Consider the following 6141-nt stretch of genomic DNA (forward strand, 5'->3'; position numbering starts at 1 on the left):
TGCGTGTACCAAGTGCCTGCCGTGCCAACAGGTGGTCGTTTGCCAGTGTTTATATGTGCTCTTTATTTCTAATGTATTTACTTATCCTGGTATAAAGTCTGCAGTCAGCATGTATTTATGAAGAACTCATATATAAAATAAAGAAATGACCTGATATGGAAATATTCTTATGATTCTGCATTATCATACAAGCTCCGTGTTCTACATTTTTGGCCACTTAAACGAATTAAATTCTCTTTACAGAAGTGTGATGTTATATTTGGGCTGATCAATCTTCTATCTTGTCATATGAATATTCTTCTGGCTCAAAATGACTTGATATCATTGATGAGAGATATATTTCCGATATGCTTGACAGATTATAGGCCAACAAGTCATTTACAGCATTCAAAATTCTTTCCCCAAGCACCAGTAATTTTGGATGCCAAGACTTGTTTCTGTCTTAAACGCCACAGATTTTTTTTATCATCACCATTCCACAGAACACATGGTGAAAACCTGAGGACACGCTGAGCTTTCAGGTCCTCAAGCTAAAGCATTTAGGAGGTATTTACAGTTTATCTCAGACATGTGGCAGGTCAGAATGAAATAAAACAGGATAAAGAGCAGACTCACCCCCCCTCCATACTCCTAACCCACCGTTTTGCCTGTTCCTGGTGATCTGCTTGCAATTAGTAGGCCAAGCTCTGTAGTTTATACCTGGTGTAAACACAGGCAGCCTGTGCATGACTTTGCGCACCATGTTTACATATTTTGAGGGACTTAAAGCGAACTATTTACCTACTTGTATGTATTAACGTAGTGGGAGTTCTCCCCTTTTTTAGTGAATTTACCCTGTCTGTGCACATCTGCACAAACACTTAGATTTACAGTGTGAATGGAAAGCATGTTAATTTACGTTATCATTGCAGATTATGCTGCTGGAGCTGCCTTTGCAGTGAAGACTAACACTGCCACTAATGTGTAATCCAGCACAGAACACAGGAGGCAAATCAGGAACAGAGTTGAACATCCTTTACATGGCAGAGCCAACAATGTGGAAATGAAGCAGTCATGTGAATTAACTCACTTTGGAAGGAAGATGCTGTAAAAAGTAAAAATGAAAATCTGGAGTTTTATTTTGAAGCTGTACAAGGATCAACATAAAATACCTCGTCAAACTTTAGACGGAGTGACACGAATGAACACGTAACGCATCTGTGAAAGGACATTTTTGAAGACGTTACTCTTAACTTTACCTCGCATACAGAGGTTTCTGGAGGTGAGGCAGGAATCAGCATTCTGCCGTGTGGGAAGATGAAAAGAGAAGTGCTGAGACAGAAAAGAGAATGACGAGGGGGAGAAGGCCAGCTGCTGACCAGAGTTATTACTATGTGAAGCTCTTCTCTCTGGATGGGGAAGGGTTTTTCCTTAAAAAGAGAAGAGTGGAGCAATGTTTGTGAGTGAGTGATGGAGAGATGGGGGTGTTCTGTTCTGGTCTCTCTTAAAACTGGGTGACTCACAGGATAGGAATGACCTTACACACACACACACACACGTTTTCATATTTTAATGAGGACATCTATTGCTTTCCGTAACCTAACCATCAAAAATTAATGCCGAACTCTGACTCTCAGCCTAAACCTAACCATGACCTAACTGTAGCCCTTAAACCACATTTTGAGCCTCAGAAATGCCTTTAAACCTGTACATTTTGTCCTCATAAGGGGTGTTGGTCCTCACAAGTATAGCTGCATGCAAATTTTCTGTCCTCACAAAGATATCTAAACATGGTACACACACACACACAAACACACACACACACACACACACACACATTAATTTTTGTCACATGGACTGAAAGAGAGTTCTGTAGAGGGATTTCTGTAGAAAAGTGTCCAGTAAACTATCATACTCAGACACTGCTGCAGCTTATTTTCTCACAGTTCCATGGAAAAGGTCACAAGGAACAATTTATTTGTGCCTGTTGCAAACAACTGCAAATGCACATGAAGGGTGTGTGAATGTGAGGCATTCTTTCAAGAGGTTTTCCAGAGCAGTTCTTGATATGTATATACATATGTGAACAAATGCCAGGATATTACATGTAAACATTACACAAGTTAACATTAACCCCCATTTTTTGCTTCTTTTGGCAGTCTCTCTCTTCATCCAGATGTGCTTTGTCTTTAGACAAAACAGTTGGTAGTTGTTACCTCTTTGCATCTCTCTCTCTCTCTCTCTCTCACACACACACACACACACTTAAATTTCTTCTTCTCTGTTTTTTTCTTTTTTTAATTTCTTTCACACTCTGAGGAGGTTTAATGCATAACCATTTCCAGAGTTTTAGAGAACTATAATAGACAAACACTTTTTTGCTGCTTTTTTGGACACATCTTGCACATTAATGATCAAAAAACATTTTCTGCACTTGCAGCGAATTTCCTTGGAAAAAGTCTGTACTGAGGTCTGAGGGCAGGACAGCACAGAAAGGTCCAGTCCCCTCAGAAAACAGAAGGAGCACGGGAAATTGCAGAAAAGCTGCAGAACAGCCAACACAAGCTATGTGCTTGGCACCACTGTGCAAGTGCATAGATGCATGCATGCAACAGATTTAAAAGGTGCATGCAAATGTAAATCATGCATGGCAACATGCAACTGGACACACCCATGCATATGTGCACAAAAGAACATGCACACTGGGGAAAGATCTGTGGAACAATCTGATAAGTACAGTTCGGGCTCAGGTCATTTTAAAATTACTTGGACACAGGAAGGGATGTACCAAACAGTACAGAGATACACACACCCCGAACAGAAGTGCATGTATGGTGCACACATAAATGCTGCACAGTCAAGATCTGAACAAAAAAATCAGGATCACTGGAGGGGAAAACAGCAGATTTAGTGAGGCAGTCTCAACGAATTTCTCCTGAATTCTGACTAAGGAGATTTAATTTAAAACATGTGCTTCGCATTGAGCAATAGAGAAGAAAAACAAAACATTTGTGTGTCTCTGGATACAGAGTGATGAAGAGGCAAATATTTTAAATAAATCATGGACAGTTTTTGCTAGACGAATTCCTTCTCTTGTCCTTTTCTGCAAAGAGGTCAGCAGTCCTGTATCTTGTCTTGCTAGGGGCATTTCAACAGGCTGATACATGCCGTCACAACGGGTAGCACTTTGGAAGCTGTACAAGACTACTGGCCTGTTACACTGAGAGATGGAACATTAAGCTGTCTTCAAATGGGAAATGGTGACATTAGCACTTGGACATTTAGCAGTGTAAAACAGGCTGAAAAATTCTCCCCACTCTTTCCTGATTATCTATCTAAATTGTTGTTTTATTAAAAAAAAAATTAAATATTGTTGCAAAGAACAGGTAAAAAAAAAGACATGTCTACAGCACAGCTAGCAACTCTTGGAGAATTTCCAGAGCTAATGGGAATGCTGCATGCTAATTTGCTAATCTCACAACCGCACTTTTATCTAAGTAAAGTTTCACAATATATTTTTTTAGTTTTGTATGAAATGAAGATTAAACTCTTATGCATGAAATTTTTCATGTTCCACCAGGAAGAGGCCTTAGGACACACCGAGGAGATTACATCTCTCAGTTGGCCAGGGAATTCCTCAGTGTTCCCTCAGATAAGCTTGAGAAGGTGAATGGGGAAGGTCTGTGCTTCTCTGCTTAGGCTTCTGCCTGGATAAGTGGATGAAAATAGATGGATAGGTAGATGGGTTTGTGTGGATGAAAATCCTTTGCACTCAGTAATTACTGATACATAACCCATAGATATCACCAAATGCTGGTTCCTCCTTTGAGATGCTCTTCAAGGCCTTTACCATAGTCACCTTCAGGTTGTTGTTTGTTTGTGAGTTTTTCTGCATTTAGATTTGTATTTAATAACTACAAGACACGCTCTGCTGAGTTGAGATCAGGTGACTGACGTAGCCATTAAAGAAGATCTAATTTCTTTGCTTTGAGAAACTCTTGGGTTGCTTTTGCAGCACTATTTGGATCATTATCCATTTGGACTATGAACTCCAGGGATTCTCGCAAGGATTTAAATTCCCGGTGAAGAATCTTCACCAAGGACAGCCTCGCATCGAAACTGGACAATCGTTGGTTGATTGACTCCAGTATGTCGGCAATATCTTTGCCGGCTGGCGATGTTCTCAGACTTGGCTGGGGAAGATGCACTCTGAGCCTTCTTCATTACGAGATCCTGGAAGCACTGATCGATGTAATCTTGGAGAACCTCTAAACTCTCCCCGTTGTTCTCCAGGGTGTTGGAGATGATTTAGACAAATGTTGTTAGTTATGAGACAATTGATAAGTGTATTTGGTAATACTGAAGCTTAAAGGAATTTGTTCAATTCTAAACTACCATTCGCTTTAATTTTCTGCCAAAATTTCCGGCGTCATGAGTCGCTTACCTTGTCCGTCACTTTCGTCACTTCCCTCCTGACACTACCCTGACACTTTGACACTCTTGTTTTTGTCTTTCTTTATTCTTTTCCCTTTTTCCCAGTACTCTCCAGACTCTTTTACATGTTTTCTGGCAAAATCGAATCTGGCCTACCTGTTTTCGAGTGCAGCCAGTAGTTTGCGTCTTGTTGCAAACCCTCTGTATTTCCATTCTTATTTTGTCTCATTTTCATTATTGATTGTATAAGATCTCTATCTCCTTGACAGCGTTGTACACTTGGTAGGATGTTATGAAGACATTCTTCTTAACCGTAGAAATAATTCTCTCAGTTGTCTGCAGTTTAGTTGTTTTCTGTCTTCCAGATGTTTTGGTGTTGCTGAGCTGACCAGTGCGTTGCCTGTTGATTTGACCACTCCCAAATATTTTTGCTATCTCCCTGATGCGTTTATGATGTTTTTTAAGCCCGATGATGGATTTGCCCACTGATATCTCTTTGGTCATCATCGTTACTGAAAATTACATTAATCAGCTATCTGCTTAATTTACCATAACCAGGAATAACAAGGAAACAGGCCTCACCTGTTAGTGGGAAAGGGGAACATTAAAAAGAGAAAAGAGAAATTAGAGCAAAATACAAACTCTCAGAAAGAGAAGACCGCAATTAAAGAGTAAAAAGAGAGGTACGAAAAAGACATCGTGGCGGAGGTGTGGTCCCGGGCGCGGCTGCAGGGGAGGGGTGGTGCGGTGAGCTCAACGGGGCGGTGCTGGAAACGCAGGTGAAAACAGCTGATGGCGTTTTGGACTGATGATGCTTTCCTTACCCTTTATAGTGAGACGGGAGAGGAGCGGAAGGGGGCCGAGAGATCAGCTGTGTCCGACAGCTGTCAGACTGTGGTCGGTCATCACGTATAACAAGAAATAAAGCTGGTGTCTGAAAACAAAGTCCTGTGCCTGTGTGTAGTGCATTCCACAGACATCTAGCAATCTGAGCTTAAAGCAGCATAGCTAAGGGAGGGTTAAAGGTCACCTGATCCAACCCTAACTATATGTTTTTATATATATAAAAAAGAAAGCTCTAAGCCTAATCTTAAAAGTAGTGAAGGTGTCTGTCTTCTGGATCCAACTCGGAAATTGGTTCCACAGGCCCGAAAGCTGCAGGCTCTGCCACTCATTCTACTTTTAAATATGGCCTGTAAATGGTAATGGTATAGCGCTTTACTAGTCCCTAAGGACCCCAAAGCGCTTTACACAGTCAGTCATCCACCCATTCACACACACATTCACACACTGGTGATGGCAAGCTACATTGTAGCCACAGCCACCGGCCACGATCAACATCCATAGTAAATACCATAGTAACCACAAGTGAGCCAGCAGTCTGAGAACAAAGTGCTCAGTTAGGATAATAAGGCACTATGGCATCTTTAAGTTATGATGGGGCCTGATTATTCAAGACCTTCTATATGAGAAGGATTTTAAATTTGATTCCCTGATTTAGCAGGGAGCAAATGGTGAGAATATAATATGGGAGAAATATGCATTTTGGATCAACAGAAGACTTTCCAGGGAACTTTGAAAACAGCCTGACAGTAATGAATCACAGTATTCCTGCCTATGAGTAACAAATAATGTGTATGCGTTAGTCCCCGTAGGGAAATTACTCCTCTGCATTTAACCAATTCACCCAGTGAAGCAGTGGGCAGCCACCAATGCAGCGCCCGGGGA

The sequence above is a fragment of the Neolamprologus brichardi genome, chromosome 18, assembly GCF_056152115.1.
Source record: "Neolamprologus brichardi isolate AB-2024 chromosome 18, ASM5615211v1, whole genome shotgun sequence".
In the NCBI taxonomy this organism is placed as follows: domain Eukaryota; kingdom Metazoa; phylum Chordata; class Actinopteri; order Cichliformes; family Cichlidae; genus Neolamprologus; species Neolamprologus brichardi.